The 23402-nt window shown below is 46.1% G+C and overlaps 1 protein-coding gene and 1 long non-coding RNA gene across 3 annotated transcripts in view; one reads left to right on the top strand and one right to left on the bottom strand.

Moving 5' to 3' along the window:
- Window positions 1–23402, bottom strand: part of Rad51b (RAD51 paralog B) — a 756475-nt gene that overhangs the window by 147875 nt on the left and 585198 nt on the right. The gene's annotated exons all lie outside the window — the stretch shown is intronic.
- LOC104877053 overlaps window positions 20962–23402 on the top strand; it is an 11081-nt gene continuing 8640 nt past the window's right edge. The window contains exon 1 of the long non-coding RNA XR_784498.2: window positions 20962–21542. This is a non-coding gene — a long non-coding RNA (uncharacterized LOC104877053). The remainder of the gene's footprint in view (window positions 21543–23402) is intronic.

The following is a 23402-nucleotide window of genomic DNA, read 5'->3' as shown; positions in this document are numbered from 1 at the left end:
AAAAAAAAAAAAAAAAAAAAAAGGAGGAGGAGGAAGAAAAGGATTTTCCACGAGAAGGAAGCAGGAAGGGAGCAGGCGAGGCAACAAAGCACCCACCTCCATGTCTTCCCTTCCAAGGGCATCACATTAAACATGGTAGTTTGCCCTCAGCCCTCCCAGATTAGAGGTTTACATCGCTTCTTTGGTACAGTATATTCCAAAGAGAACTCACTGGCTTAACATTGCTAATACTTCAGTGTAAGCTGGTTGCTTTCTTCTCGACATCTACACACACAGAAGCTCAGAGGGGCAAAGGCTTGGGTTGAAGGAGGAACTGGAGAGTTTAGAGCCATGAGGCACACATTCTGAAAGCCCAAGTTCATTTCACTCCAGCTGGCTCACAGGCAAAGAGGAGGTGGGAGTGAAAGGCATCCTGGAATTGCTTTCTGACTGCCTCCTCCCATGCCCAGCTCCACCTGTGGGAAGCCCAGGATGCAGCCTCAGCCTCGCCTTTCCTTATTCTCTGCCCATCTGCACAATCCGACTTCACTCTTGGTTCGGATTCATTTATATACTCGACATTTTCCTTTCAAATGGCCCCTAATCCCAGCCCTGTGTTACTGAAACCAATCAAAACAAAAATGCCGTCACAGCAAGGTCTCAACATAGATGTTCTCACTGTAAATGACCTTTCAAGGCTGTTGACCTTTCATCTTGTACCACACACTTTTCTTCCACAGCCCTTAAGACAATGTCCAATCACACTTTCATTTCTATACTTATTTGTCTAATATCTGTTTCCCAATAGACTGAACTTCATGCAACTTCTTTTGTTCTTCCCTACACCCAGTCCAGTGCTGACTTGTGAAAGTTATTCATGTCTCTGCAAAGCTGAAAAAAAATCCCACTGTCCCAACCAATTCAATATGGTCATTATAGGTCCTCACTGTAGATTTGATGAGTGAATGATTTCAGAGTAGAGATGGGTCCTGGGCTCAGGAAGAGAGACTCCGGGCACAAAGGAAGGTCATGAAACTTGCTAAAAATTCTTGAGATCACATTTTGCTTCCCTGAAGTGGGCCATTTGGCCTCATCCCCTACCTATGTGATGAGGTTTCATGTTCAGTAAAAGCTCTGAGCAGTGAGAACAAACATAGGCACAATCATGAATCTAGTGAACTGCTGCAAGCCTAAATGTCTGATATGGGGAGTGCCTAAATTATCTGATATCCATCCCAGTGAATAATGTAATAGCCAATAATATAATACTTTACAGTTTGAGAGTATAACCCTGAAAATTTTAAAGTTTGTGTTTTACTTTATTAGTACATGTGTGTAATGCTTATACTCTTTGTGCGAAGTTGGCACACGTACATCACACATCTTTGTTCTCCTTTCCATCCCATTTCCTTGCCCCTCCGATCCATCCATCTTTCTTCCAGTGTATGTTTTTGGACTGTTGGTCAAAGATCAGGCAGCTGAATATTCTTGGGGTTGTTTCTGGATCCTTCTCTTCTTTTCTTTTTTCTGCCTTGCCCTACCTTCTCTTCCCAACTCAGGGATCAAGCCAGTAAGGTATTTGTGTTGACAAAGTATGCCTGATTATGAAAGCTTCTGGTTACATCTATGTACATCTGAAAAGAAACTGCTGGGATCTGAGCAAATGACTATGGAAAACTGACTGTTGCCTCACCAATGGCACACGACATGGTGACTTCCGTCACCAGGGTGCCTATGTCTGGGTGTGTCCTTGTGCTGTCTTGGGTCAAAGCCTTAAGGTTGCAAAGTGGAGCTACGCTAAGATCCAAGGCAGAGCTAGTTGTGTTGTAAGTGAGTTGCTGGGACCCCAGAATTCCCACCTCTTTTTCCGGTCAAGAAGTTTATATCTCGAGGGAAAACAGCTGTCCATTCTCAGGCCAAATGGGACTCACGCCAGATGTTTATTCCAGATGCCAAGAGCCAGATGCACACCCACTCTTCTCTCCCACTCCCAAAGCCTGAAGTCTCAAATTTTATTGAATTATTAATGACCTTAGAGACTTGCTAAAAAAGTATTTCTCCACGCTCCACCTCCAGAGAATTGGTCTCAGCTCAGGCTGGCCCAGAAATCAGCATGTTGAATAACAACACTCCCATCCCGTCTCTTCCCTAGAATATTTCAGGGCAATCGGTCTGAGACTCACACTTGAGTGATCACCAGTACAGTGGCAGCACGGGTGGGCTAGTAAATGCCTAACAACTAGCTTGAATGGCGGGGCTGGGAGGTTGGTTTGTAGCTTGCTAATTTCTGTGGTGTAAATATTCCCACCATGGTCAGTTCAAGCTTCCAGCATGATATCATGATTGTGAAGGAGGGAAAAAGTGTGTGCAATCAGTTCTCAAAGGCCCATGGTAACTGGTCCAGCAAACCACTAGGCAGAAACATCTGGATGCCACCAAATGCTTTTTTCTGGGCTCTGGCATAGAAGGGCCACCGTTCAGCCTAGGATGTTACCCCTCTAGTAATTTTTTTAAATCCTTAGCTCTTTGCATGGCTTGTCTTGGAGATTGGTCATCAGAGACATCAAGGGGTTCCAAACCAGAAAGCAAAAAGAGTTCCAGGGAAGAAAATGCAATTAGTGTAAGACACTGGCTTCAGCCACACTGCTCATTTTATTCAACCCAGCTTGCAGCAATGAAGGAGTTTTTAAACACCTGCTTCTGCCTTCTTTTGATAAGCTCACAACTTAACACCAACTCACATCAACCTGATTCTGCTAATCTGGAGGAGGATGAAAAGACTGAGTGTCAAGATCCTGAGTCGATGAAAGAGGACAGTGGGGGACCCCAGGGTAGTCATATGACCCAGGGTCACGAATGGCTTAAGGCGTCCCCTTTGTCTCCTGGTTCTGGTCCCATGTTTGAAAGTTTGGGTTATTTCCTTCTACCCAGGACTAGGCAAACAGATGTGGAAAGGTCTCCAGTTCCCAGGGCTAGCAGTCCTGCCTGCAGACTGGGGTGTGCTCTCCCAGACAGAACAGTTACGCAATCCCTCACCAAATATCTGAGCACAGTCAGGTGTGGGGTACAAACCTACTTGACATTTCTGCCCTGAAAGGGTGGGTGAGTTAAACTGAGCAAGAATGAAAAACAACCACCTCCCTTCTCCTCTTACACTCTGTCTGTGGTGTAGGAATTCTGCGGCACGGCAGGTGGGCTAGACACCACTGAAAAGCCAGGGGCACCACGGTCATTGGAACAAATGCACTTTTGGGTCGGCTGCTTTTCTGGGCCCATATCATGGGTTACTGCTGGGGTGAGCGCCTTGCCCACTCCTAGCCTGAAGCTAGGTGGAACCCCAGTACTCTGAAAAGAAGACCTTCTGTATCCTCTGAGCTTTCTCTACTGGTGGGATGAAGAGGAAGCAGGGTCACACAGAAGGGGTGGCTGCCTCTGCCTTGTTTACTCAATGCTGACTGAGGGATTTCTCAGAGCTCAGCAAGCAGGACAAACAAAAGCATAAAGATTACAACAATCGCCCTTAAAGAACTCACCTCATATCTAGTTCACTCCCAAGAATATCTGTCTAGTGATATGTTTTCTAGTTTATGCAGTATGTGGTAGCCATTATATTTCACACACATGTCTTGGCATGTAGGATAATCACCTAGACATGCTACAAGCATGGAATGACACCCATTTCCCTACAGTGGTGATTCTCTTAGTGAGGTCTATGGGCCCCTGGGATTCCGGAGACCCCGTCAGGGTGTTTGCAAGGCCAAAACTATTTTCATAATAATACCAAGATGTATTTGCCTTCTTCACCATGTTGACATTTGGATAAAATTGCTGGCGCCAGACAATACTAGCAATCACAGTATTCTTCCCTGCTACAAACTCACAGGGGAGAGAAAAAAGTCAGTTTCACTTAAGAATGACCTAGATGAGGCAATCAAAATCATTTTATGAAACCTTGCCTAAAGTATACTTTTTTCTTCGAACTATTCTGTGTAATGAGTTGGAAAGGAGGTTGTCCACACTGCTGGTACATTCTGTAGTGTGATGTTGTCTTGGAAAATCACAAAGCACCTAGGTAAGTATTGAGAGCAGAACCAGCCACTTCTGTGAATGCCAGGTTAAGGCAAAAGCACCCATGGTTATTCAGACAGTGATAGTTTATTCAGGAGAGATAACTGACAGTATTTATTGTCAAAATAGAAGTGCAGAGTAACATAGGAATTTTTGAAAACTTGTACCTGCCACGGTGAGCTTAACACCTTTCTTCCACTTACAGAAGTTTCTGATGTGATCAATGGGTAATATTAACAAATTCGAATTTTTAGTTTCCACTGTGGCATATATCAAGGTGGGAAGATCTGCATCACTCAATGAAGCAATATTTTCCAAATGACCCATGCATAATATTATAAAATCATGCCTGGACAAATGTTCTACTCAAAGTACAAGCCAGACCAAATGAATTTTAGTGTAACTCAACACAAAAATTTTATATAACTTCAAACTGCAACTAACCTTTCAGCTACCATTAGTTGAGTTTGGGTATATGTCAAAGAAAAATATTCCTAATTATCTGAAAAGGCCATTAAAATATTCTTTCCTTTTCCAACAACCTATCTATGGGACGCTGGGTTTCCTTCACATACTTCAACCAAAACAACATTATCACAGCTGATTGAATGCAGAAGTAGATACGGGAAACCAGCTGTCTTCTATTAAGCCAGACATTAAAGAGTTTGCAAAAATTTAGAACACTCTTCTCACTAAATTTTGCTTTATTTTAGAAAACACAGTTCTTTTTACAATAAAATACATTATTTAAAACTTTTTAACCAATTAATGAATTAGTAAGTTTTAATGGGCTACTGAATATTAATTTATTCATATAAATGAATTAAAAATTTTAAAACCAAAAACTGAATATTTTTTCTGCTTTAATTTGTAATATGGCAAATTATTTAATTATTTATTGCTTTATAGCAAAATACACCAAAACTTATTCACTGAAAACAACAAATATCATTTGTTCTCTCCCACAGTTGGGGGGGGCAGGAATTCAGGGATGGTTGATGGGACTGTGCTGCCTCAGGCTGTCTCATCAGGGTTCATCGATCTGAAGGCCTGACTGGGGCTGGAGGACCTACCTTTGAGATAGTTTGCTCACAAGCATGGCTAGAGGTTGCTGGCTGTTGGCAGGAGGACTTGGTTTTCTTCTGTACAGTTCTTTTCCCAGGGTATGAAAAACATGGCCATTGGTTTTTTCCGAAGTGAACAGAAGAGACCAAGTAGGAAACTGTGGGCCCTTTTATGACCTAGCCTCTGAAACCACACCCCATCCCTTCTGCCATTTTCTATTTGTCCCTTGGACCAACCCTGATCCAGGGTGGGAAAAAGATACCCAGCAATGTGACTGCTGAGTGATGAGGGCCTTTAGAGGCTATCCTAGAGACTGGCTACCACAGGACTTGTTGGTAAATGTTACCCAAACACAAACGCTCTCTTTAATACATTTATAATGCATAAAGGAGTCATTTAGATCAAAACATTTGAAAACTATTAGCCTAAAGAAATTGGTCCATATCTTTAAAAAGTCACTGCTATTTATTTATTTTATTAATTTCCTGTTGTTCATAGCTATACCATGATTTCTTATTTCCTCCTTGTTCCCTTCTACAAGCTTGAACTCAGTTCCTGCTACCCTGCTTCTTCTGGACTTGGCTTACCGAAGCAGAATTCTGGTACATTCATGAGTTTTAACCTTTCCCTAGCTTTGGCTTATTGGATTTTTTTTGCACAGCAATGCTTTAGCTCTAGTCATTCTCAGGTCTGGCTCCCTGGAAAATCCTTGTCTCCAAGAGCAGTTCACCAGTGGGATGAGATGAGCAGATGTCAGCTGCTTATACACAAACAGACCAAACTACCTGTCCTCATGAAGCTTATAGCTCTAGAAATAGGAAGAGAAGTGACATAATGAGGGAATTACGTTGTATGTTACAGAATGGTAAGGGAAAAAGGTAGGGTCAGGTCAAAGAGGTCATGGAAACACAAGGACGGTATGGACAGCTTTTGAGATAAATGAGGATACTCAAGATTAGGTCAGCCTCGCTGAGGAGAAATCAGGAGAAGACTTGGAAAGGTAAGGGAGCAGCTGCAGCGAAGTCCCTGAGGTGGACACACATCTGGTGTGTTTGAAGAAAGCAAGAAGGCTGATGTCACCAGACAGGAATGAATGAGGGGGAAAGCGGGGAAGGGCAGGTCTGTGCGCTAACCAGAGCACATGATTTAGGACCTCTGCGGTCACAGTAAGAACAGTGGCTTTTACTCTGAATAAGATGGGAACCATTTGGAAGTTATTTGGAAGGGTTTTGGGGAGAGGGAGAATGGGACCTGATTTGGCTATTACGTTGAGAATATATTTGGGGGTAAGTAGAAGTAGGGAAAGTGGAAAGGGGAAGACCACTAAGAGAGCATTGCAGTTGACCAGGAAAGAGGCAGGATGCTGCCAGTGAGGTTGGTGAGAGCTATTTGGATTCTGGACAGATTTTGAAGATGGATCTCATTGGACTCCTTAGCAGCTTGGAAGTGGGGTATGCCAGAAGAAAAGGTGGTCTAGTCTGAAGGGAGGAGAGATTTGGGAAGTTTCATTAGACACGAAGTTGGGGCTGCTCCCTGAGTTTCCCATAAGACCAAGTTGTACTCACTACCCCAGGTTCCAGCTAGGCCTCCCAGGAGCTTTTTTAAGGCCCTTCTCCTGCCTGATTTTTAGGAAACAGTGAAGCAAATCACCCTTTGTGTGAACTTTTATTTTAGGGAATACAGGAATGTTGTTCTTGAGCCTCTCACTGTTTTTTTCCTTGTCTTTCTTATCAGGAATGAAACAAAACATCCAGGGGAGATAGGATCTCAGATCTAGAAATAAAGCAGGTAATTTGGGACTTGAAAAACAAATCTTCCTTGTAATGCATGAAGCAGGTGAGGGAATTCCAGCGCCAATTCTTAAGCCATACCTTAATCCTGAGCTGGCAAATAACTTCCTTCCAGCCCCAGGCAAATCCCTGCTTCCACCCACCAAATGCCTGTCCTTCCTCAAAGTGTAAAAAGGAAAACTGATGGAGACCAAGATTGTAGAAGGGCTGCTTAAGGGCTCTCACCAGAAGCCACACCCCCAGAAGGAAACAGCCACAAAGAGGCCTGGAGCCAAGCACCCAAGGTCAATACATCACTTGGGTCAAAATCATTACTTTTGTTGATCAGACTCTCTTCATTAGAACATCATATCACTATGGTCAAAGTCTTCCAAATGGCTGAAATCTCCAGAAGCCATTATTGAGCTACAATATGTCAATCTTCCTGTCAAGGAAAGCAAGACTGGAGCTTCCCGATTCTGGTCTGGATAAGGCTGCTGCGGGCTGGCGAAAGTCAATCTCCTGCGGTCCCAGGGAGAAATGAGAAAAATAAGGGTCATATTATACTGTAGGAAATCACTCAGAAGTACATATTATTCCCATTTTATATATCAGAAAACTGAACCTAAGAGAGGTTTAGTGACTTGCCACACAGCCAGGAGCAGAATAGTGTATGGAGATTCGTATGTTAAGTCACGGGACTGTCGCACAAATGTTCTGTGCTTTGTGCATATTAACTTGTTCAAATCTCCTGGATTTCTTTCTTTTTAAAGAAGTGAAACTGTCCAATAAACTTCCTGCCACAATGGAAACGTTCTATATCTACATTGTCCTATAACACGGTAGCCCCACGCCATGCGGCTAACAAGCACTTGAAACATAGCAAGGGAAACTGAGAAATGGCAAATTTAATTTTACTTCAACTTAATTGATTTAAATTAGTCATGTATGTCTAGTGGCTACTGTGTTGGACAGCAGAGTTGACAAGATGAGGACCGCATGTTGGGGCTGATGGAACCAAAAGCGCAGACCTTTCCCATTCCCCTCTGCTCTCTGCTGAGATGGCCTGCATATTGCAAAGCGAAAGGGCCTAGGAAGGAAACTGACTAGATGGTACACACTCAGCCAAAATTAGCCAGACTACCTAAAGGCTGGGTCTGTGTTTTACCCGGTTCCTTTCCAGTGGGTCCTCAGAAACACCATGATGAGATCCAAACAACCCGGCTGGGGGCTCAAAAGAAGATCCTGTATCAGCAAATTCTCATGGTTCAGCAAGCTGAGGATTCTGACTCACCAGTTCCAACCCTACGATTTAAAAAGCAGCATTTCCTTTTTCTGGGCTTACGACTAACCAACGGAGAGGTGGCGAGCTCTCAGGGCTAGCCTCACCCTGTCAAAACATGCAGCTCTCACACACTCCCGCCTGTGGTACTTCCCACGCGGTACAGCGACCTGGGCCGTGGGTCTGGCCTGCAAAGATGCCACTTTGGTGGCTGGCCCTTGCCCACCACTCTGACCTCAGCAGCAGTGTCGCGGCCGTCGTTCACTCTGGTCCAGTCTCTGGCTTCCTTGTATTCCGCAGACCTATCAGACTGTCCCCGTCCCAGGTCTCTGCATTTGCTATTCCTTCCTCCTGAAATGTTCTTCCTGGACTGATCACAGCTTGCTCTCTCCTCACTCAGTCTCTGCTCAAGCATCACGAATACAGAACTCTGTACTGCCATCTCTTGCTCGACTTTCTTTAAGGCACTTATCACATGTACACAGTCAGTCTCCTGGATTTGTGAGTTCTGCATATGTAGATTCAACCAAGTCTGGATTGAATATTATTCAGAAAAAAAGTTACACATAGGTACTGAACAGGTATAGACGGTTTTCTTTGTCATTGTTCCCTTGTCAACACAGTAGAGCAGCTATTTATGAGCATTTACAATTGTAGTAGGTATTATAAGTAATCTAGAGATGATGTAAAATATGTGGGAGGAGGTGCATATGTTAAAGGCAAATACTATGCCATTTTATCTAAGGAACGTGAGCATCTGTGGACCTTGGTATCTCTGGGAGTCCTGGGAACAATCCTCTGCGATTACCAAATATTCCTGCATATGTTTATTTGGTTTGTTTGCTTACTCTCCCTAGCACTAAGATGCCAACAGGCTAAGGAGAAGTACTGTCTTTTTTACTCTGTATCTCTTGCTTCTAGAATAGAGTCTGTCACATAGGTGCTGTCTGAATATTTGTTGGATGTGTGGATGGATAGATGAATGAATTCACGCACGACTGATGAGTGAACGACAGAGGCAGAATAGGCTCAGACTTGGCTCAGCCTACAGAGATCAGTACTTTCCTGATTTGGATGCAGAGCCATGAGAAATAAAGAGATTTGCTGGTTTAATTTCTTCTGCCCTGGGAAAGTTAAAGATCATAGATACTCCAAAACTCAGTGCCAAGTTTTCTGATTTATAACTGAGGAATTATTCACATAGAGGTAAACAAGAGTAAAGGACTGACAAGCAAACCGTAGGAGGAGAATGATGGGAAACAGACGGAGGGACCCGCGCAATCTGCATGCCTTCAACTGGCCTGGCTTCCCACTGACATACATACGAACTTGGATCCGGAGAACTCCCTTTGAGTTCTATTCCCAGAATCCTTTGAGCTACCCTGCCAGGGTAGCTGCTGGAAGTAGAAGCGACTGCAAGAAGAGGTTGCCTAGGTAGGTCTCACCTTTATACCATAGCGATGCCCATCTGAAAAGATACCCAGAATGCCAGGTCTTTCTCAAGGATGCCCCGAGCTCACAGAGGTCACCTGAGTTTCCTAAAATTTGGATTTGGGAAGGAAATTTCCTTCCCTACTTTAAAGTGTTCCATAGAAACCAGATCAGCAGCACCTAGAAATGTCTAACACATGGGAGGTGGCCAATATTGAATAAATGAACATGGCAAACCAAAAAGGGAACAGTGGCCTGGTAAAACATGGGATAGTTGACCAACACTATGCTGAGAGTCAGGAACCATGGGCTAGTCTTCCTGTGCCAATCATATAACTTTGGACATGCCCCAAAGCCTCAAGTTTCCCTATCTGTACAATGATATCCTGGCCTATATGAGCATCAATTTCTCTCCCACTCTGGCATCCTCTAATTCTCTGAACATGCTTCATGGCTTTGTGGTGGACTAGTTCTTACAAGTGTCCGATTGAGTGCAGGGCCTATTTCTTTGAAGTTCTGTTTTTAAGCACCAGAGGTTATTTAACAGCAATATTTTTTATGTCTTCCATGACAGAAGGTTCTGGAAAGTAGCCATCATCAAAATATGAAGTAAAGCCAGTATGATGTTGCATTTATCAAATAACACAAGCTTAACCAAAGATCCTGTCACCCCCTATGGTGATTCTGGGAACTTGACCAGGTTTCATATTCAGAGCAGTAAGAAATCATCTCTGTGGCTTGTGAGCCTTGGTATCTAGTTCCCTCGTTTCCACAGCTCAGGCCGTGGGTGCCACGTGAGGGCCCCAGCAATCTTCTCCCCTTAGAGCCTTGGGGCTGCCATTCCAGGATCAGAGGAGAGCTCCCTCAGTGAATGCCACACTGGTGGGGGTCATTCCTCTGACTATCTCAGCCTTTGACCATTTCCTTTTGCTCTTAGAAAGATCCCAAAGCCTATCCCAACTCTATTCACAGCCTCAAGTCTCTGGGAAGGGAAAGAATACCTGACAGGGAGGACCATCAACACATTCCAGCCTGGCTTCAGATGGAAGATCCCTCCGGGCCTCAGTTTCCTCAGCTCAAGGTCAGAACTGGGTGTTGCCTCTCCCGGCCTCATCATTTCCCCAGCTCAGAGCCAGAGCCAGACCTTTTCCCATGACAGGGCCATGGCTCACTCATATGTTATGTAACTTCTATAAAGCAGGGCTTTTCTTTATAATGAATCTAGGTATTCAGGAAGAGAGAAACATTTTTATGATCTGAGTAACCAAACAACATAATGAAAATCATGGCAACCATTAGCCTCATAAAACCCATGGTGAAAGCCTTCACCTTCTTCAGTGAGACCCTGGGAATTCAGCATTCTCGCAAGCCTTTAAGTGGCGAGGACCTTGTTGAAGGCCTTGGGACAACAGCTGATGGCTGTTGAAAGGATTTTAACACACCCTGAAATTCTCTTTTCCAAAATAACCATTTTGAAACCTGTTCATTACAGACACACAACCAGCCCCAGCTCCAGCCCCTCAACAAGACACAGGGCTTCTATCAGGGAGAGCAGGGCTGTTGAGGCTGGCTGCTGCTATGGTCCTACACATGCTTTGTGTTGGGTGAATTCGCTTTAGGAAGAGAACCAAATTAATTGAAACCACATGGCCACTCTCCCCACCCCAGCCTCCTTCTCCATCTCCCTCCCCTGGAGACAGAGGCCATTTCAGTCTAATTTGGTCCAGTGTTTTTATTTCCTAAAATCTGTCTTGGGACTCTGGGCCATTAATAGGTTGCAGCTGATTTTCAACTACACGAATCAGAGACCTTGCATCTTTGGTTTTAAGGAGATTACAAATTGTGTGTCCTGCAAAGATGGGATGGAAGGGAAAGGCCCTGGGTGGGGAGGGAAAAGGGAACAGATCTTGGAAAGCACCAAAACACTGCTCTCCATTAAGCAGCCAGATTGAATGGGCCTGCAATTTCTCAAAGCTGTGGGAGGAAGTGAAGAGGCGAGGGTGTTGCTGCTGTGACCCTGTGGCAAGAACACAGATCTTGGCCTATGTAAACAGAGTTAGAATCAAGGATCTGGACAAGTCGAGGCCTCTGTTCAACTACCTTCAACAACTTAATGTCCCAGATTCTTGAGCGGCACCTACCATAAGCTAAAGCAGGTCTCAGGAAACCGTGGTTGACACAGCCTTGATTTTGTAAATAAAGTTTTATTGGAACACAGCAGTGACCACTTGTTTATGTCTTATCTGTGGCCACTTTAGGAATAGTGGTGGAGACTCTCTGGCCTGCAAAGCTAAAAATCTTTACTGTCTGCCTCTGTACGGGTAAAGGAGCAGTCACTGAGACACAACACGCTGAAGCTCACCTGGGAAGCAGCACAATTAGGAAGAGCTGGGCTTCTGAGTCACAGAACAACCTCTGTTCATCAGCTGACAGTGAGGAAGGGACGTGGAGTACTTTAACATAACGACTCCCTATGTGTGTCACACTGGCCATCTTACAAAGTTCTTCCACCTGCGTTTGGACAGTGTAGCAGGGAGTTGGGGTACTCTCTCCATTTTTAAGGTGAAGGGAAGTAGCACTGAGTATCCTGGAGTGGGCATGAGAATCAGGCCAGATTTCACTTGCTCTTGAAACCACCTTTCTCCAAAGCCAAACGGCAGGTTGGGTGTTCACCCAGGCCCTCCACTGCAACCCCAGGTGGCCAGCCTACTCCCCTAGCATGGCTCTAAGACAGTTCCTAGCCTTCAGAGGCTCCAAGGCTAGCGAGGGCAGAGGCAAAGAAGGAAGGAAATGGCTCTGACAGGCATAATGGTGGAGATACGAGACACATTCATGGCTGGCTAGGGAAGAAAAAGCAGTTGAACTCTGCCCTTCCCTGAAAGCGAGGCCCAAGAGACAAGCCTTCAATACAAATGCTACGTGCTGGAAATGGCATTAGGCATCCTTCCCAGGCACTCAGGGGCTCAATGACTCTTGGGATCTTTTAGGGGCAAGTAGGGAAGACAGAGAAATTGGCATCCTTTCTAGGACTAGTCTTGGCAGGTAAATGGATGATGCTGGGAAAGCTGCTTCCTTGGAGCAGTAGGGACAAGTGCAGGACTTTCCTACAGGAACTTGTTTTCTGCAGGTTGGAGCCTGGGCTCCTGGTGGAAACCCTTTCAGCCAAGACAAGATGTCTCCCCAGGCTGAAGTCATGGTAGTCTGGGGCACCTTGAAGGCCGGTCAGAATCATAGGTCAACAGAGTACCCCATCAGCTTGCATAGGCTGTCAGCTCTGTGCCAGGACCCTCAGTGGACAGGAGCTGGAGTTCCTGCAAAGGCCAATGGTCTGTACCTCACTGCCTCCATTCCCACTGCTGTCCCCTTGGCAAGCTTCTCTTCAAACTTTAGGCAGCACCTCCAAGAGTTCCAGAATTCACTGAGGAGTCATGAGTCCCACTCTTTAGGTCCTGCTATTGTTCAGTACTCTGTCAGTAAGCAGAGAGTATAAACTGCCTGTGGGTGACAGAGACTCCAGCTGAGCAGGAGCACCATTAACTGGACCCTTAGGGTGGATCAGGGATCAGACTGGGAAACAACCTGGTCAGTGTCTTTGGGTCCCCCTGACACCCTCCGGGGACTCTGTACTCAGAAAGTCTTTACCCAGACAGCTTAGGCCTTCAAAACCATGGGAGAACATAGCTTAGCACCTCCAGTTTCTGCCTGCCTGGGAGCCTGCCACTGACAGCACCAAAGGTTGTGGGATAAACTTCAAAGCCCTTCTGGTCTAGACTTTGTTTCTTGATAGGTTCAGGTTCTCTGTTCCATGGAACCCAACAGCTAGGAGATTTGTGGGACTTCTCTGAGTCCAGATGAGAAGAAGAACAGAAGCACACGGCACAGCCAGAACAGAGGCAAAATGACCTTGGTCACTGAGTGTCTGCTATGAGCTGGGCATGGCATGGATGAACACACTAGCAAGACAAGGCAGACACGGAGAAGGTTCCACACCAAGGAGTTTATCTGCAGAGTGCAGTTTCTCCTCTTGCTGTTCTGAAAGGCCTGCCCACATGACTGCATTGGTAAGGTCTGACCAACTCCTCATGTGCAGGGACTGAGGATCCTGTGCAATCTGGAGGCCTCACACAGAGAACAGCGCATTTGAGTCAAGCCTTACCCTTCTGCACTACCAAAGAAAGCGGAGCCAGAAGAAGGCAGAGTGAAAATGCTCATAAACACTGCCTGGGCTGGGCTGACAAACTGAAGCTCAAAGTCGAGCCAGCCAGATGAGTCTGAAGACACATAAACACACAAGAGAGCTCAATGGGCTGTTAAAATGGCTCTAGAACAATGAAGGGCACAATTTAAAAATGAAAGCTGTACTCCTTCCCCAAATGAGTGGGGATTGTGGCTTAATATTGAGAACGTTTTTTGCCTATCTTTCAAAAGAAATAGGGCAGGGACCTCCCTCCACCAGCTCTTCCGTCATGGCACACCCTCCCTCAGCTTGGCCCAGACCTGGAATGCCTGCTCTCAGACACATATTCTGTCCTGTATAAACAAGGGCTGGTAGCTAACACAGGAAATGAACTGCACAAGCACTGAATGTGTACCAACCTGTGGTATGGGGAGTTTCCAGATTTTTTTTTTCTATCTGAGAATTTCCACAGATTCTCAAAACTTTCCTCCAGATTCTTCCCTCCACGCTTGAACGCGGGTACCCACCATGAATACACATACACCCAAAGGCAAATGTCCCAGTGTTCTCCAACACATAATCATAGAGAGATCTGCCCTTCTCCAGACACACACGCTGTCCTAGAACTTTCTTCCCGGCTCTCCCCATACATAAACCCAAGTACCTGGGAAGGCAGGTTCTCCCCTCCCCCTTGCAGACACAAGGACTCTTTTGCCCCCCTCACCACACCTACAGCACAGGATCTGAAGAGCCAAGGATGTTTACATTCCTGTGTGTGCACTCACGTACACACAGAGTCACATTCCAGCTGGCTCCAGCACAGCCACGACAGGAGTGGTCTGGTGGCTATTGTTTTCTGTCCACCTCTGTAAGGTCTTTGGGTAACACAGAGGAGATCACCAGAGGCTTTTCGAGCATTTCCCCCATGCCTGAGCGCTGGGATGGTGGCTTTTTAAAATTACATATGTACGGCAAGGTGAAAAGCATCCCTTCCGATCTCCTGCCTGAGTTTTATTCACTAAGGACGGCTCTTAGGGACTCTCTGGAAGATTTCTTTACTTTAGGTCCTGTCTGAAGCTGGACTGGAAAGAGAGAAGCTCACCAAAGGATTTCTGGAGCTCTAGGGTTGGGGTCCTGCTTTGTCACCTCTTATTGCTCCAGTTATTCCAGGCCCAGGCTGCCTGGGGCACAATGTGTCCTCTGAGAATCTGAAGACAGGCACCAGCTGCCACACAGGCAAAGAAATTCAGATAGAAACTGAAGGTGATAAGAACGGGCCCCAAATGACCTCTGCTACCCCAAGAATTTGGGCACACCAGAAAAGCTAGTAGATAGAGGCTTCCTTACCCCACTCCAATACTTCTCGAGCATCAGAATGTTCTGGTAATTCTCTTGGCAGTACACATGCAAAGCGGGCACTGTCTTTGCACTGACAGATTGGCTGAGGGACATGGGAATTTTGATTTCCAAAAGCCAGAGGATGTAAAGCGTCCAAGTTCTAGCTGTGTGGATCAGGACAAGAGGTAATATCTTGTGTGGCATCTACCAACACAGCTCAGTTTAGTCACGGTGTGCTGACAGATGCCTGTGAGCCCACTGAGCTGTGGCGAGAGCAGGTGAGAAGTGCATGTACTTTGTCCAGAGCCTTTGCTTGTAAATTCCACTCCACTCTCCTCCCCAGCAGAGTTCTTTCTCCATTTAAAATCTTCAAATAAAAGCACAGTGCACAAAACTGGTCAAAGTAGATATTCTTTGGTTAGGGGAAGTTAGTTTGTGGTGTGTGTGTGTGTGTGTGTGTGTGTCACTGTGTGTGTATCTAGGGATCCTATCTGCTCCTGCTTTATTCTGATCCTTCCCCCATCTATACTTTAGGGAATTTCTGAGGGGTACCTTACATACCAGTTTGAAAACCACTACCACAACATAGGTCTTTTCTCATAATAGCTATTAAATTTTAGTATTTAAAACACACAGTGACACACAATGACACACAAAAACACACAATGACAATGAGCCACTCAAAATTTGACAGGTCTTTCAAATCAGCTTAAATTTTACCTACTGTTGGTTCAGGCTATGCTCATATTGAGTATAACCTAGGGTTATGAACAACCCCTTGCTGAAGAAATCCCCTGGCCTCCCATGGGCCTGCAGCTCACAAATGGGAAAATCGCTGTACAGAAACCAAGAGAAGAGCAAGCAAGAAGACTGGAGCCTCAGCCAGGCCACAAATGGACTCCACTGTCTAGTAAGAGAATTTGTGTCTGATGCCCTTTGTAGAGAGCCACTAAAACTATCTATCTATCTATCTATCTATCTATCTATCTATCTATTGTCAGGAAAAGACATGATTGGTGCCCTTTGTAGAGAGCCACTAAAACTATCTATCTATCTATCTATCTATCTATCTATCTATCTATCTATCTATCTATTGTCAGGAAAAGACATGATTGAAAAAACAACAACAAAAGATGACTGCTTTGCAGTTTCATTGTTTCTTGTCTCTAGAGTCTCAGCCTCCATACGGCAGAACAGCACCACAGTCCCAGGAGTGTTTCTTCTCCACCTTCGTCGATGGACACTAGTGCAGATACCTTTCTCAGCCTCCACTGGCAGAGGTGCTCACTGTCTAGTGTGGCATTACCCAAAGAGAGTGACTCTGCCCAGGCCTCAGTGCTCTGCTGACTCTGAGTGAACTCCCTGAGGTACACAAATGACCACATGCCTAAATCAAGAACATGCATCTGGGTGGACAGAAGGGGTATCTGTACCGTGTGAAGGTCAAAGCTGAGGCCTCATTCCTCTGTCCAGCTTCAATCCTAGGGCTCTCGGGCAACCATGCCCCCAAAAAACTTCCCAATGAAACCCTTGGCTCCTTTGGCTGAGTCTGAAGCCACAGCTGGAGACAGCATCCAGTGCAGGTCTGGGGGACCAGGCTGTGCTCCAGGCCTAGCTCTCTGTACCTGCTCACCTTGGAGAGAATTGCTAAAGCTTTTTGTATGAGAATGTGTATGCTTAAAACAGGGGCTACAGTTAACATGCACCTATCAAAGATGTAATTAATGCCTGTGATGCTTTGTGCTTCTTGGATGAAAGACAACACTGTGAAGTTTTATTATCTACCTACTCTGCTTTTTATATAGTTCCAGTTCCCTTCTGTCTTTCTTTTTGGGGGTCCACATAAACTTTATTAGGTATTCATTTCAAAAAGAGTCTCCTTGTACCTCAGAGCAGGATTTTATTTGCTGTCTCAAAGAATTTCTTTCCATAACCCAGACCCTCAAAGGATCTGCGTGTGTTCAACTGCTTGGTCCAGTTCCTTCTAATAAATATTTAGGGAACATCTAATAACATCTTTGCAGCTCTGAGAGGTGGGGTGGGACTGGAATGAGTAGGAAAGGTTATGAACTTTGGAGCTAGGCTGCCTGAGGGCTGAGTTCCAGCTTGACAGTTCTTCCTGTGTTCTTGGAGAGCCTGGGTCACCTATCTCTGTTTTGTCACCTGTAAAATGGAGATAACCCCTTGCATCTCACCGGGTCAAGTAACACAAAAATCTAAATCTACTGAGTGGCGGGAGAAGCCCAGTCAACCTGTGCTGCCTCCTTTCTTTAGGATATGGCCTCTAGAGAAGGGGCAAGGAGAGGCCTCTTCCTCAGCTCTGCTTCTTTTCCTGAAGATCTCCGTCCAGCCCTCCACCCCTTTTGGAAGGAATGACAGTGGTTAAACCTGTAGTTCTAGAAACTTCTCATCTCAGTTTCCCCAAGTACTCCTAGGCAAAGCCATTTCCTCCTCCACCCAAATCTTCCAAGGTCTCCACATTATTATGCCCCTTCCCTCCCTCCAAGCCCATTCCCAAGAAGAAAAGGGTCTCCCATTCTTTTGAGAAGCAGAGAGTAGAGGGGAAGTGGCTTAGCTTTGTTACACCCTCTTCAGAAAAGATCAAAATGCAGGCTCTGTGAACAGCCAGTCCTCCAAACAGGGCTTCAGGGAGGAGGAGGAGGGGTGAGGCCAGGATGGGTGGGCTGAGGCTGCCACGCAGGAGCTGTCCTGGCAGGACCCAGCTGGCCATCCAGCAGAAAGCTTGCTCACAGCTGCCCTCACTGCCCTGGGCCAGCCTGGAAAATGCCCCTAGAATGTGCCCTGGCAGATCCGACCATCCAGTCTGAGAGACGCATCCTCGTCCCTCCCTCAGTGAGGGTTCTGGTACTTCAGGTTCCTAGGAAGAGAGCGGATGCAAAGAAGCCCCTGAATAGGCACCACTTTAAATTAAGCTTCCCGTTCTTAGAAGGGGCCTCGGCTTCCCACAAATCCCCTAGTGCATGGAGCTTTGTGGCGGCGGTGTTCAGTCTGTTTGTTCTTTCAGAAGTATGCCTTGGAAGCCAGGAGTTATTTGTTTCCGAAAGGTAGGCGCACATCAGGTGGGTGGTCTTTGCAGTTTTTTTGTATGCTTTGATTCCCTCCCTTTTCTTTTCAGGACCACTAAGGGGTTTATTTTTCCCTCTCCCAGCAGAGAGCTCTGGGGCTTGGCGTCACAGTGCATCTGTGTTGGGTTTTCCCACAGGTCCCTGCACAGGCAGCCCAGTTGCCTTCAGAAAGTCCTGGGCGGCCCCATGTGGGGAGCCGGCCTGCAGCTGTGTGTCCCCTCCTTTCTGCAGCAGGCTTTGATCAGTTTTTGTGGGGGCTGCTTGTAGCCTGACCTCCCATCTCTAGCGCCTCTCAGGTGGAAAGTTCTGTTCAGCCAGTCTCTGGCTTCAAAGCCTCTGCCTCCTTCGGGCTGGGACAAGTCTGATAATGGTTCCCATTTTGTTGTGTTGCTGAGTGATCTCCCAGCAGCCCCATCTTTCAGTTGACAGGCTTTTTGCTTGTTTGGTTGGGCTGCCTGGCTAAACTAAGACCACCTTTCTGGTTGAGGAAGCACAATGACATCCTTTTCCATTGAGGCTTTTGCTGGCTCACATGTGGCCTTCCAGCCCAGACAAAGGTGACCGGTTTGAGGCAGTCAGGCACCTGGCGGATACGTCTGGCATTGGGTAGGACAGACATCTGTGAGAGATAGAGGATCACAGAGCCTGTGATTCTGTCAGAGGAACACTCAGTACTACCCTTCCTACCCCTTAAGTGTACAAGGAAAGCTGACCCTCTCTGCTCTAGCTCCTCACAGGAACACAGCCCCAAGGTTGATGTGGTACTCTGTCCATCCATGCTCTGGCCTGAACCTGGGCTCAGCGCAAGGAGGCCAAAAGTCCTAAAGTTGACCACGTTTCCCAAGAACTTGAGCTGTTTACTATCTTGAGAAGTAGGCATGAAGCCAGCCAAATTTGGGAACTTGGGAGTTCCTTTTCTAGCCTATTATTTCCAACAGTTGTGGCCTTATGGCCTCAGTTTTCAGCCCAAGGGATAAACAACAGGGAACTTGGTCATTCCAGGGCCTACTTCCAGCTCCTGCCCCAAACTGTCACTGACCCTATGCTCTAGCCTACACAGGAAAAATTACCGGGGCTGAAACACCAAGGGGCTATCACACTGTAGACAGAAGTTGCTGCTTCACTGAGTCCAGTATGACCTCAGCTGTGGCTGGCTGCACCTCATGACACGGACGGGGGTTAGACTGCATGTTGCCCTCCAGTTTCCTCACATTTAAAATGAAGTGGCCAAGGGCAACAGAAACGGTCAGGAGAGCATCCTTCTTCCTCAGCCTGATAGCACAGTGTTCTTCCTTCCTTTTGATCATACTCAAAACAAGTGCAGTAGAACAATAAGCCCCGGAGGAGGCCAGAGGGAGATTTGTTATGTGCTTGTCCTGTGGCAGGTCCTGGCCTGACTTTATCTTGCACAGAGGTCCACATGGGAGGAAATCTGGCAGGCCCAAGGGTTGTCTCCCTGAAGCTGCAGTCCCTCCTACATGGACTGCTAGGAGGACAGGGAGAAGCTGCCATACTGGCCACATCCCAGCCTCATCCACGACAAGAGAAAGATCAGCCCAGACTCTGGAGAGGTGACTCTGGAAAGCACAAGGACCCCTGACAGTCAGAGCTCACCTGAGTCCAGCCTCACAAAGACAGGACTCCAAATAATGTCAGTTGACCCTGACAGGACCTTTCTCCTTAATCAGTGTCCTCTTGTCCTTCTACCTGGGGTAGTGAGCTATGTCAGGATGTCCTCAGTGTGAGGAGAACCCGGGACTGAGGCAGCAGTAGATGCTCCAACTTCTTATGCCAGAGCAATTGCAGGGCTAGGGGAGTCATCTCTTATACCAACATGGTTGGGAGGAGAAAGAACCTCAGAGCCTTTGGGGCACAAAGGAGCTTGATTGGTTCCAGTTCTGATATCATTTCCCTGTGAATGCAGGTATTTTGCCATCCATCTGCCATTAGCAAGGTAACTAGGTCATCTCAACATCCTTAATTCTAATCAAGCCATTGCTCAGACCCTCACTGCCAAAGAGAAATGAAGAGAAACCCCAATACCAGTGCTGCTAGTGTTCAAAAAAACAAGTCTTCTCAGGCAGCTGAGTGCCATGAGATGCCGGATCAAATATCTTTATGAGGCCGAAGCCTTCTGTAATGCGGTGGATTGAACACAGGCAGACCTGGGTTCAAGGTTTGGCCCCCAAAAATGACCCTGAACAGGCTACATGACCTTCAGAGGCTGGGTGAGAAGACCAACTGTGTAGGATTATTTCAAGGATTAAAGGAGAGTGTCTGTATCAAAGATTCCAGTGTGTGACCATTATTATTAGAACCTGAATAACTGTGGGGGTCTGATCAACCTCCTCTGGTCCTGAGAAGCATGCTCAGGGGAGCCATGAGGAATAAATGCATGAGGAACCCAAGAGGAAATAAACCTGGCAGAAGAAAGTTTTAGAATTTCCACTTTGGACACCAGCAGCAAATCTAGGGACAAGTACTCAGTTTTCATCTCATCAACCAGACTGTCTCTCCAGTCACATCATCTCTCAGTGTGGTCCTAGTGAATTAGTTTCCCTGGGCTGCAGTGACAAACGGACACAAACTGAATGGCTCAACACAATGGAGATCTATTCTCTCTCTGTTCTGGAAGCCAGACACACAAAATGAAAGTCTCTGAAGGGCTGTGTTCCCTCTGGAGGACCTGGGAATACTTCCTTCATTGTCTCTTCCAGCCTCTAGTGGTGCCAGTGTTTCTTACCTGAGGGCAACATAACACTGGTCTTTCTTCTGTGGTCACATTGCCTTGTCTTCTTTGTGTGTCCCTCTCATGTGGCTCTCTTTAAGGATACTTATTCTTATAGGAGTCAAGTGGGCCATATCCAGTATGATCTCTTCTCATGATCCTTAGCTTCGTATTTGCAAAGATGCTTCATACACAGAAACTCATATTATAAGTTCTGGGGTATATGATGTGGACATATCTTTTAAGAAGGTCAATAATCAACCTACTACATCAGTAACCCTGCCAATTGTCCCTCCGGAGTTAGACTAAAAAGTCACAACAAGTGCTCTCACCTGAAGCTAGGGAGGAAGGTCACTCCCCTTTATGACATCGCTAGTTCTCCACTTGGCCCCAAGATCGCCTGCCTTCAGAAGGAAATCTGGCTTTTCATTCATTATCTATTGGCAGAGAGGGAAGACAAGCGCTGCTCAACCTGTGAGATATGGCACCCTTGCATCTAATGCTGGGTCTCAAATCAGTGCTGAGTCCCTGGCCTCCTGTTCATGGGCAGATAAAATGAGATTTCAGACCCTGCCTTGCCTGGTGAGATTACAAGTGAACTGTGAAGACTTGCTACGTGGTGAGTCTTCCTTGCCATGCCCACAGGAAGCACTGATTTTCCTAGCTCTCAGACCCTTCACCTTCTCTCTCCTTGCCACCCTCCCAAGGTCGCACACTCAGAAAATGTCCAGGGCCCCAGCTCCTCTCTTTTCTCAAAGGTCCCCCTCTGGACTTGTACCCTGTTTCCCCTTGTCTGTTTCCTCCTGCAGCCCCTTATTCAACCACAAGGATCCATTGCTACTAGAAAAGACCTTCTCCCAGGTCCCAGCTAGGAAAGCCACCCCCTAAGTTGTGGATTCTTCAGCCAACAGACTGTGAGGGAAGGAAGGTTACAGTATAATAGTATTTTTATTCTACCAGTCAAATAATACACATATGTAAATTTAAAAAAGGTCTCAGCTCCTTTCATCCAGGTGGTTTCAAGAAAGAAGTCAGCTTCACACCCTTCCTCTCTGATGGGGCTGATTCAGTGGGCTCTGGTAATGACCTTGCTTTCCTCCTCAACAGCTCCTATCAACAACTGTGTTGGCAGCTTTTTTTTTTTGAAGGTGTCCCTATTTATTTCTGGCTCACAGATGTTGACAAGTCATATGTGTGGAGTTCAGTCCTCATACATTTGGCAGCTCTGAACACTGGGTCATATACTATCAGAATGCTCTGTGCTCCCAGGAACCTGGCCAAGGTTGGGACAGTCACTATGGACCTCTAGTCCTGAGAACATGGTAGTAGTGGAGGCTAACTGTAGATAATGGCTTCCCATATCATAGCTAAGTATAGCTTGCAAGGAAATGGGCAAAGTCTATTACTTGTCTGAATTATTCTTCAACTTGTTGCTGATATGTAATTGCAAAATTTGTGTCTTCACTTAAAGATCATGGGTTCTGTGAGTTTGGAAGCCAGCTCTTTAGAAGGTTCTCGTGCTAAATGTCTCAGTGACACATTTAGAATGTTTCTACTGGAAGTATAAAATCTGACCTGTGCTTGAAACTTGTCGGTGGAGATGTAAAATGGTTTCGCCATTGTGGGAGATATTGTGATGGGTGCTCAAAAAGTGAAAAAACATAGAATGGCCATGACCATATGACCTGATAAATCCACTCCACGGTATATTCCAGAAGGAATTGAAAACAGTTATGCAAATGAATACATGTAAACACAAATTTACAACAGCATTATTCGTAAGAGCCATAGTTAACACCTAGGTGTTCACTGATGGATGAATGGATAAACAAAATGTGGTACTGTATATTCTTGCAATGTAGTATTATTCAGCCACAAAAGGGAATGAAGTACTGATGATACAGGCTACAATGTGGGTGAACCTTGTGAAGAAGACGGATGCAAAATGTCATATACTACTCCATATGGTGCCACTTATAGGAACTATCCAGAATAAGTCAATCCACAGAGACAAAGTAGATTGGTGGTATCTAGGAGCTGAGAGGAAAAGAAATAGGAACTGCCTAACAGTTAGGGGGTTTCTCTTTAGGATGATGAAAACATTTTGGAACTAGATAGAGGTGGTAGTTGCACAACACTAAGAATATACTAATTGCCCCTGAATTGTTTACTTTAAAGTGGTTCATCCATGTTATGTGAATTTGAGGCCAATTAAAAATGTTGAAAAGGGGAGGTAGGCTGGGCCCTGATTCACCGCGGGAAGGAGAGCCACACCAGCTCGTGACCCAGCTGCCGTCGCTCAAGTGCTGAGAGGAAGCCTGGGCCCCGATCCACCATGGGAAGTAGAGCCATGCCAGCTCGCGACCCAGCCACCATTGCTCAAGCACCGGGAAGGTAGCCACGCGGGCACCCCTGAACCCCCATAAGCCCCCCCCCACTCTCAGACCTCCTGACTGTGCCAGTCTTTGGACCCACTCTG

This window comes from Fukomys damarensis, unplaced genomic scaffold, assembly GCF_012274545.1.
Source record: "Fukomys damarensis isolate Sample0158 unplaced genomic scaffold, DMR_v1.0_HiC HiC_scaffold_21, whole genome shotgun sequence".
Classification (NCBI taxonomy): Eukaryota; Metazoa; Chordata; class Mammalia; order Rodentia; family Bathyergidae; genus Fukomys; species Fukomys damarensis.
The sequence above is the reverse complement of the archived record's forward strand: the minus strand, read 5'-3'. Positions and strand labels throughout refer to the sequence as shown.